Source organism: Bison bison, unplaced genomic scaffold (genome assembly GCF_000754665.1).
Source record: "Bison bison bison isolate TAMUID 2011002044 unplaced genomic scaffold, Bison_UMD1.0 scf7180017864352, whole genome shotgun sequence".
Taxonomy (NCBI): Eukaryota; Metazoa; Chordata; class Mammalia; order Artiodactyla; family Bovidae; genus Bison; species Bison bison.
This window is the reverse complement of record NW_011494924.1, coordinates 497,709-508,999: the sequence shown is the minus strand read 5'-3', so window position 1 is coordinate 508,999 and position 11,291 is coordinate 497,709. Positions and strand designations below refer to the sequence as shown.

General features: G+C 40.9%; 1 protein-coding gene and 1 pseudogene across 2 annotated transcripts in view; one reads left to right on the top strand and one right to left on the bottom strand.

Annotated features, from left to right (window-relative positions):
* The window catches only part of CBFA2T2 (core-binding factor, runt domain, alpha subunit 2; translocated to, 2), a 142,941-nt gene that overhangs the window by 119,645 nt on the left and 12,005 nt on the right, over nucleotides 1–11,291 (bottom strand). The window lies entirely within an intron of this gene.
* LOC104999317 lies at nucleotides 4,599–6,682 on the top strand (annotated as a pseudogene).

Here is an 11,291-nt window from a genome sequence, read left to right as displayed (position 1 = left end):
TCAGTGGACATGAGTCTGAGTAAACTCCAGGAGTTGGTGATGGACAGGGAGGCCTGGCGTGCTGCAGTCCATGGGCTCGCAAAGAGTCAGACACAACTGAGAGACTGAGTTGAACTGAAGTGAACCGTGACAAGCATCATATCCACCTTTTGCCTTTAATCCTTCCCTTTTAAGTTAGATATATATCCTCTTTTACAAACTAGGAAATTGACTCAGATCTCATGTGTGAGTGCTAAGTTGTTTTGTTAGGGGAAGTATGCTGACTGAAACCGCCCACCCTGGCCAGGCACTATAGTAACCATTTGCATGAGTTGTTTTACGACAGGAGGTCCTGGTAAGGAACAGGGAACTAATAAGCCTCCAACAACCAGAAGAGTTCAGGAAAGGTCAAAAAGAGACACCACCTGTCCAACCACCTCCCAGAATCCTTCTCTGGCATCTACCTTGGCTAAACAAGGCGTGCACCACCAGGAAGGACTCTGAGTCAGAATGACTGCCTAAGGACAACCCAGAAACTAATCCCATCACCATAAAACCAAGACTGCAAGCCATGTGACAGAGCAGTTCTCCTGGGTTCCCTTACCCTCCTGCTCTCCACCCGGGCACCCTTTCCCAATAAAATCTCTTGCTTTGTCAGCACACGCGTCTTCTCGGACAATTCATTTCTGAGTGTTAGACAAGAGCCCAGTTTCAGGCCCTGGAAGGGGTCCCCTTTCCTACAACAGTTTCAGTCGTGTCCAATTCTTTGCAGCCCTATGGACTGTAACCTGCCAGGCTCCTCTATCCATGGGATTCTCCAGGCAGGAATACTGGAGTGGGTTGCTATGCCCTCCCTCCAGGGGATCTTCCCAACCCAGGGATCAAACCCCCGTCTCTTATGTCTCCTGCACTGGCAGTTGGGTTCTTTATCATTAGCTCCACCTGGGAAGCCTTAAAGGTGGCAGTAGGATAAATCGGGAGTCTGGGGTCAGCAGATACAAACTACTGTACATAAAACAGAGAAACAACAAGATCCTACTGTCAGCGGAGGAGGCTACATTCATTATCTCGTAAAAAACTATAATGAAAAAGAATATATGTATAGCTGAATCACTTTACATAAGAAACTAACACAACATTGTAAATCAACTGTATTTCAGTTAAAAAAACAATAAATAAATAAAAAGCAAAATGCATGATCTGTCATATGTATTAGTTTACATTGGTGAAAATAATCACCAAAATACCTTTATGGCATTAATGAGCTAAAAATGGCAAGATTCCTGTGACTGGCCTAGAGAGTTTGATCCACCTGAAGCTTTCCTTCTCTACGTCATCAATAGCAGAAAGGACCTATTTTCACTTCTGGCACTGTTCTTAGTTACAAGTTCATTAATTCCTTTTTCTACTACCAGACACATGGAGAGACATCATCTACAACTACAGGTAACAGGCGCATCTGCAAGAGCCAGCTGCTCCGAAGTGGACCAGCCTGCACTTTCTGAGAAAGGGAAAAGGATTTGAACGGTTCTTGGCAACCTCAAGAAGCAATTGGTCATATATTTGCCTTTTTCACAGAGCATTTGGAAAGTTCTCTGAGATGAAAGGTATGATCACTTTGAAGACATCTCACTACTAACACTGAACAAATCAATACTGAAAGCTGCAGTCATTCATAAAAATATGTTCCAAGGTACTTAAGATAGCAGAAGAGATAAATGTCTTTGCTCTTGTTTAAAGCAAAGGTCTGACAGAATGGTTTTGTGGATTGCTCATCTGACTGGAAATTAGAAAGACTCCACAAAATATTATGATTCCATTTATAAAATAAATTATACATTCATATGTCTTACAGATGTCTGTAAAGGTATTCCAAGAAGTCTGGAAATACAAACTTTCAGTGATGAGGTGAAATGGTATTTTTACTTTTGACTACAATTTGCTATAAATTTTTTATGAGACTGTCAAGTTACTTTTGTAAACTATCTTTCAAAAATTATATAATTATAATAAATTAAAATTTATTATAATAAATTATAGTTTATTATAATAAATTATCACAGATTCAGCATAGCAGAGAAATGGAACATGGTAGCTAACACAGTTAGTCTATATAATTCTGAGGAGTTCAGGTCCTGTCTCTACTACCTAAACAGAGAGACATGCCCTGAGTGTCAGTTCATTATCCATGCAGCCTCTGTTTTCTCAACTGTAAAGTGGGATATGGCAACAGTACAAATCAGCCTGTTGTGAGCATTGAATAAAATAATCTATATGAAATCCTCATGTAAACCACTATTTTTCAATGTAGGTACAAATTACAAATATGTGATAAAACATAAAGCTTTATGTTTATGGTTAAAGCTTTCTTCCTTCAAATAATTCACAATATACTTAATAATCAAACAGATCTTCTAAGGTCACTATGATCATTTTACATGGAATAACCGACAATATAAACTATGGTAGAGTAGATTAAATCTACAATGAGTCCGTGCTCAAATGTGTCCAATTCTTTGTGATCCTACCAATTGTAGCCCGTCAGGCTCCTCTGTCCATGGAATTTTCCAGGCAAGAAAACTGGAATGGGTTGCCATTTCCTCCTCCAGATGATCTTCCAGACCTAGGGATCAAACCCATATCTCTTGCATCTCCTGCAATGGCAGGTGGATTCTTTCCCACTGACGCAACCTGGGAATTGCCAATTAAATATATACAAAGTCTAATAAATTTCGGCCACAGATTTTGCAAAGAAGAACCCAGGAACTTTCTCAATAAATTCCTAATATATTACTTCATTGTCAAATAGCTCTCACAAAAACACCAGAAAAGTCTGCATAATCTAAATTCCAAATAATTTGCTTTACAAACATTCATATGATAAAGAGAATTCATCTGCTCACTGCAAAGGTCTTATTAGGTCCAGTCTCTATTTTCATTCACCATTTTTTTAAACTGAGCTGTGTGGCTTGCAGGATCTTAGTTCTTCAACCAGGGAATGAACCTGCCCGGGCAGTAAAAGCACAGAGTCCTATCCACTAGACTGCCAGGGAATTCCCCATCATCTTATTCACATAGCCTGCTGTCTACTCAACATCTCCAGTTGGATATTTAACAGATACCTCATATACAAAATGCTGCTGCTGCTGCTCAGTCGCTTCAGTTGTGTCCGACTCTGTGCGACCCCATAGACGGCAGCCCACCAGGCTCCCCCGTCCCTGGGATTCTCCAGGCAAGAACACTGGAGTGGGTTGCCATTTCCTTCTCCAATGCAAGAAAGTGAAAAGTGAAAGTGAAGTCGCTCAGTCGTATCCAAATCTTCGCGATCCCATGGACTGCAGCCTTCCAGGCTCCTCCGTCCGTGGGATTTTCCAGGCAAGAGTAGTGGAGTGGGGTGCCATTGCCTTCTCCATATACAAAATGTCCCATTTCAAATTCTTGGTTCCCCATCCCAGCCTAAACTTACCTGGGGCTTCAACCATCTCCCCAGTCTTTCTCAACACTCGTTTTTCTCAAATCAGTAAAGATGCAGTTTAAGTCAATAATCTTGGAGTCATCCTTGACACACAATCACCCACTGAGGCAAATTCTAGCCAAGCCACTGGGGCAAATTCTATCAGCTGCACCTTCAAAATATCCTGAATTCAACGATTTCTCCTTACCTCCCCCATTAATAAATATTCTGATCCAAATCAACTTCTCTCTCTTGGCCCATAGCAATAATTTTTCTTGTTCTTATATTTACAATAGTTTGAATTTACATTCCTGCTTCCACCATTGCCATTAGTATTTTCTCCAAGAGCAGAGTGAACTCTTTAAAAGATAGATAAAAGAGATCAAGTCTCCCCCTACTCAAAACCCTCCAACAGTCTCCTACCTCATTTAGAAAATCCAAAATCCTTCCCTGACTCTTCAGACCCCACACGCTCTGATTCCGCTTTACCTTCTGACATTCTACCTCTATGGCCCGTACAGTGTTTCCAGTTTGTTGGGCAAACCAGCCTCCTTGCTGCTTCATGAACTTATCGAGCATACCCCTCCTCAGAGCTTTAGACACTTGCTTCCCTTTGCTGACTGCTCCTCTTCCAGATATCCACATGGCTAGCCTATTTTCACTTTCATATTGGAGGAGGAAATGGCAACCCGCTCCAGTGTTCTTGCCTGGAGAATCCCAGGGACGGGGGAGCCTGGTGGGCTGCCAGAGAGTTGGACACGACTGAAGTGACTTAGCAGCAGCAGCAGCAGCCTATTTTCTCCAGGTCTTTGCTCAAATAGCATTTGATCACAGAAGTCTTTCCTAACCATTGCATCTAACTGCACTCCCCACCACCCTCTTCTCTCTAGCTAACACACTTAGTTAATACTTAATCACCACCTGAATATATTAATCAATTAATCAGCAATCAGCGCAAAGAATAAGAGGAAAACAATAGAATGGGAAAGACTAGAGATCTCTTCAAGAAAATGAGAGATACCAATGGAACATTTCACGCAAAGATGGGCTCAATAAAGGACAGAAATGGTATGGCCCTAACAGAAGCAGAAGATATTAAGAAGAGGTGGCAAGAATACACAGAAGAACTATACAAAAAAGATCTTCACGACCTAGATAATCACAGTGGTGTGATCACTCACCTAGAACCAGAATTCCTAGAACGTGAAGCTTCCAGGGAAGCCCCTAAGTGTTAAGAAAATCAACCTAAAGATCCTTTCTCACTACACAATACTGTTAATATCTAACTAGATACAAGGACCTATTCAAATGAGAAAAATTTACTCATCTGTTACTGACAGACCTTTCCCCAATGGTTTCTATTTTCGAATGTCAGCATTCAGGGTAAGTTTAGTAAAACCTTTAGCCCTGTTTTCCCCCTTAATGTGTGGAACCAAAATCAGTGTCATGTTCTAATATTTAATTGGCATCAACTGTCTGCCTGTTTTCCCTATAATTGAGAAGCGGGTTCATATGTAAACAGGACTGATCTCACAAATGCATAAACATACAAAGAGATCCTTTCCTTAAAATAAATCTGTGCTCCACACACGGCCAAACCCTTGCACAATAAATTAACTCTTCAGCAGCCTCCAAGTAAAAACTGAAGTGAAACCAATTAAGCCCTAATGGGATCCCAATTTCTTATTTCTGAAAGAAGTCTTAATAGATCCTTCTAAGTTTATAATCTTTATCAACCATCCATATAACCCTGTTAGACTTAGTTCCAAATCTGAAAATGTGCTACAATCAAAAAAGCTTTGATTACTGCATTTACAGCTTTCACTGCCACAACCAACATGTGCTTTAAAAAACTGGGAAATTTCAATTGCTTCAAAATGGAAATAACAGCCTTAATTAGAAAAGATGGCACTGCTCTGTAAAAACACCAAATGGCAGATGACGCTGGTGCTGTGGGAGGGCCCGGAGGAGGCCCCCGGGGGCCCTGGAATGGGAGGCCATGGTAGCTTCTGCGGAGGCTTTGGCAGTGGCATCTGGGGCCAGGGTTGAGGCCAAGGCAGAGGCCGTGGACCTCGCAGAGGCAAGGCCGAGAGGACAAGTGGCTCCCCATTACCAAGCTGGGCTGCCTGGTCAAAGAAATGAAGATCAAGTCCCTGGAGGAGATCTATTTCTTCTCGTTGCTATCAAGGAATCTGAGATCGCTCACTTTTTCCTGGGAGCATCCCTTAATTAAGCAGACCTGTACTGACCAGCAGACCAGGTTCAAGGCATCTGTCACCGTCGGGAGTTACTCAAGGGCATGTCAGTTTGGGCATCAAGTACTCTATGGAGGTAGCCATCATCCTGGCCAAGCTCTCCATCATCCCTGTGTGATGAGACGGCTACTGGGGGAAAAACATTGGAGCCCCACATGGTCCCTTGCAGGGTGACTGGCCGCTGTGGCTCTCTGCTGGTGCACCTCATCCCTGCCCCCAGGGGCACTGGTACTGTCTCAACCCTGTGCCCAAGCTCCTGATGATGGCTGGCATTGATGACTCCTTCTCCTCTGCCAGGGGCTGCACTGCCACCTTGGGCAACTTCACCAAGGCCATTTTTGACACCATTTCCAAGACTCACAGTTACCTCATCCCTGATCTCCAGAAAGAGACAGTATTCACTAAGTCTCTGTATCAGAATTCACTGACCATCTTGTAAAGAGTCTCTGTGCAGAGGACCCAGGCTCCAGCTGTAGCTACCACATAATTTTATATGAGAAGAATAAAGTGAATGAAGCTAGAGAAAAAAAAAACATGACTGATAAATTGTTGTCTCCAAACTTTGCATGCCCTAATAGTCTGCATAGTTATCCTATTCACTTTGGCCACCAAAAGGAATAAAGAAGCAGTTGTTAAAGGTTGTCAGATACCATGTCTGGTGGATGGTCTGAGGATTTTATGTTGAGGGTTTCCTCAGGATTTATTGCCTTTGAATTCATGGACACACAGACTGTGGAATGAGAAGAATCTCAGAGATCCTTTATCTGTTGAATTTCCTATATTTAGAGCATTCTTTTGCCTCAACAAAAACCTGCACACCCACTGTGTACACATAAGGTGCTCAAAATGAGTTCAAGGACTTAGAGGCAGCAAGAGCAGAGTACCTAGTCTTGGTCTTTGTGCTGATAAAAGCAGTTTCATAAAATGAGATGTTGTTGTTTAGTCCCTGAGTCATGTCCAACTCCTTGTGACCCCCCATGGACTGCAGCCCACCAAGCTCCTCTGTTCATGGGATTTCCCAGCAAGAAGACTGGAGTGGGTTACCATTTCCTTCTCCAGGGGATCTTCCTGACCCAGGAACTGAACCCATGTCTCCTGCATTGGCAGAGAGATTCTCTACCACTAAGCCACCAGGAAAGCCCCAGTAAGTGGGTAAGACCTCACTCAGTACTTCATGCTAATATCGGGCAATTCATCAGCAGTATATGCATGCAATACAAATGTCTACACAAGACAGCTCTCCCAGCCAGGCTTTTTACAGCTGATAATACAGTAAGCTTACAGTACCAGGCAAAATGTCACCATCTCAGAGTCAATATGATAGATGATTCCTCAGTGAGTCTAACCTAGGAACAAATTCTTTAGCTTGATATTCAAAGTGTCCCACAGTTCTGCCTCAACCTGCCTTTACTCTTGCTTGTATTAGTACATCCTGTACCTTCCAGACCAAGAGTTAGTAACTAAGGCCATTTCCCATCCCACTCTTATACAAACCTTGCCCATGGCCTATTTCAGTAATGGCTATAGGCTAGCAATTTCTATATTTTTAAAGTTGTTAAAAAAAAAAAAGAGGAGGAGAATATGTGACAGAATCCATTATGTGTTCTATAAAGCCTAAAATATCTACTATTAAGCTCTTTATAGAAAAAGTTTGCCTATTGCTGGCTTATTCCAGTATCAGGCCCTGGCATGATTTTCTTTATTCCATTTCTCCCTCTTTGTATTTACCAATCCAAGATGGACCCACCCATCAAAATGCAACTAAGTAATATTCAGTGAAGCCTTTCTTGCTACTTTCAGTGAGATACACTCTTCCTCTTTTAAATCCATATCCTCTATCTCCCTTAGCACACTATATCCCTTCTAGTTTCCAAACCCCAAACTGAAACACATGGTCTGACAAAGCTATTGCATTAACCAAAATTATTTTAACTGCTTCTGTCTTGCCCGTTCAAATGCAACTTCACAGAGCCACCAGGGTGCTCTACTTAGAATACAATTCTAACGACGTCATTCCCTCATCCTTTCTGTTGTTCTCCATTAGCTACGGAATAAAATCCAAGCATAAACCTGTTCCCTGCCTGGTTCTCTACTCTCATCTTCTTCTACCCTTCTTCACCTAGCACTTTATACTTTAAATAACATATTTTCAATCCCTCCCCCAAAACCTGGTCCAGACTCAGCTTTCCCATCTCTTACCCTTTCTTTACTTGGGTCACACACTTTGTTGTTAGAAGTAAAAACAATTGATATATCATCTCTGGAGAGTAATTTGGCAACATCTATCAAAATTATACAAATTGTACCCTTTGTCCAAGCAGTTCTACTTCTAGGAATCTAGTCAGCAGATTTATGAAATGGCATCTTTTACAAAGCTATGCAGCACTGTTTCTAACAGCAAAAGATTGGCATGTAAAATGTTCATCAGTAGTGGACTGTAGAAAAAAAAGTATTATGCATCCATACAATGAAATACAATGCAGAAAGAGGAAGTTCTTTTATCTATGGTATTATACGGCCTACAAGAATATATCTGCAAGGATACAGTAGAAACTAGTAATGCTAGCTGCCTCCAAGGAAGGCAAGTGTTGGCTGGAGCACAGAGGTGAAGGAGACAGTTCACTAAATAACCTTTGTACCTTTTAATTGTTGAATTATGTAAATATACTACCAGACCAAAACCTGATATTTTTTAAACAGTTGTTGGAGAAGCCTTTTCTGAAACACACCCATACATACATGCACATACGTTAGGTCAGATGCCTATCGGTGGTGGTTCTTATCATGCTATTATTACTGCTTACCATTGATAATGAAACATCAATCTGTTCCTCCCTCCACCACTGAACAACTTTTAAACTTCTCTGGCACTTTAGAATTCTCTTTATATCTGCCAGCGTCCTGTACTAGGGGCTTAATAAACGTTCCCCTGGTCAGGGAACTAGATTCCACATGCCACCACTAAATAAACAAAATATCTTTTTAAAAAAAGTTCACCTTCTAGTATAACTAGCTTGGGTCACAGTAGAATACAGATATTAGTGAAAGTGAAGTCGCTCAGTCGTGTCCGACTCTTTGCGACCCCGTGGACTGTAGCCTATCAGGCTCCTCTGTCCATGGGATTCTCCAGGCAAGAATACTGGAGTGGGTTGCCATTTCGGCCCCTGAAATAAATGATTTATTGAACTCAATTAGCAGAATAAAGAGAACCAAGAGACTCAAGAAAAAGATAATCAACAATTGATTCTAGGATTTCAAATTTCTATTTAAAAACCATGGCTTTAATGGAAACTCTCCTTATTTATCTAATCATTCCTTAGAGTCCAACAGCCACAAAATTAGCATGGACTATTTAGAGACCTATAGGACGCTCAGAACAATTCAAGCATTGGTATCCATGACTACAGTTAATGTGCTCAGTGGCTCGGAGGCATGTCTGGCATCCCATCTCCTCCCCAAGAAGTTCACTACCTCCATCAATTGAACCAGAATCTTTGCTTCAGTATTTCCCAATACAACTCTCCCCAACAGCATCAGTTATAAGAGAAAAAGATGGACAATCACTGTCTGAACTTAATTAAAACCCAGTTGTCAAAGCTTTCACTACAAGAGCAATCAACAAAAATCTATGTTAGGACATACAGGGCAAGACAAACTGGAAGATCTTTTTTTTTTTTTTTTTTTTTTGAAGATCTTTGAAGACAGGGACTGAATTTTATCCACCTGGGAAGCCCCTCAGCACCTAGAACCATCCCTGCGGCTAACGGCTCCACAATATAGTTGTTACATGAACAGCTTCACTTAAGACTATAAAGGGGATTTTTACTTTATCTGTATTGTTTAAACATCTAAAATATATTCATGCATTACAAAACCATTGATCTAATAACAAATAGTGTCTAGAACATGCTTTTACAATTCCTCAATTGATTCTCATCTTGTCAGGTAGACAGGGATGGTATAGCTGTCCATTTTTCACAGATGATAAAAGCCATTCAAAATCCAAATATGAATTGTCCAAGGTTGCACTGCTTGTGAGCTGAAGATAAAAGGAAGCACTGGGATGATACCCATGTTTTCACTTATTACACATCTAACCAAAAAGAAAACAACGTCCCCTCACAGATTCAACTCCCAAAAACCTACACCCTTGCATTCTATCTGTGTGATAGTGACCAAATCACCTTACTCCTGAACTTTATATGAAATAAGAGGATGAGAATACTACTACTCACTGATTGCTGTAAAAATCAGATGTGTGAAAACTATTCTGACATTTAAGTGGTAGTTGCTATTATTTCTGTTAATGATATGTAAATAAGAAATGACTGTGTTGACTCCAACAGAAGACAGACTCTATATTATAAAAGAGAATATGCCTTTAAGTAGAAACAAGACAACCAAAATTGATTTTACCCAAATACACTGTTTCTTTAACAACTAATTCTAAAAGTAAAACACCCAACAAGCAAATGGAACTCTCATAGATCTCTAGTAAAAATGCAAAATGGTACAGTGCAGCCACTTCAAAAAATACTTTGGGCATTTCTTAAGATGTTAAACACGAAATTACCTAGAACCCAGCAAACCCACTCCTAAGTATTTACCCAAGAGAAATGAAGACATGTGTGCAAAAGACATAAATGTTTAGAGTTTCATTCATATCATCAAAACAGGAAACAACACAAATGTCCATTAACTAGTAGACAGACTGATTTAAAAAATTACAATATATCCATACAGTGGAATGCTTCTCAGCAATAAAAGGGAACTACAGATATATACAACATGGATGATTTTCAAACAATTATAGTAAGTGAAAGATATCAGATACAAAGGCTACATATCGTACAGTTTCATTCATATGACATGGAAAAGGCAAAAAACTAGAGAGAAAGATAGAAACCACTAGAGGGGCAAAAACTAGTATAGTAGTTAGCTGCTGCTGCTGCTGCTGCTGCTAAGTCGCTTCAGTCATGTCCGACTCCGTGTGACCCCATAACGGAAGCCCACCAGGCTCCCCCGTCCCTGGGATTCTCCAGGCAAGAACACTGGAGTGGGTTGCCATTTCCTTCTCCAATGCATGGAAGTGAAAAGTGAAAGTGAAGTTGCTCAGTTGTGTCCGACTCTTCGAGACCCCATAGACTGCAGCCTACCAGGCTCCTCCATCCATGGGATTTTCCAGGCAACAGTACTGGAGTGGGGTGCCATTGCCTTCTCCTATAGTAGTTAGTAGGGGCTGCCAAATGAAGGGAAAGGAGCATGAGGTAACTATTGGGGATGATGGAAATAATGGAGTGGGGTGCCGTTGCCTTCTCCAACGGGTTGCCATTGCCTTCTCCAACATACATATATATATATATATATGTATGTGTATATATATATATATAGACACAAATAGCTGTCAAAAGACGGGAAGCAAAAAGCAAAGGAGTAAAGGAAAGATATACTCATTTGAATGCAGAGTTCCAAAGAATAGCAAGGAGAGATAAGAAAGCCTTCCTCAGCAATGCAAAGAAATAAGAGGAAAACAACAGAATAGGAAAGACTAGAGATCTCTTCAAGAAAATTAGAGATACCAAGGGAACATTTCATGCAAAGAT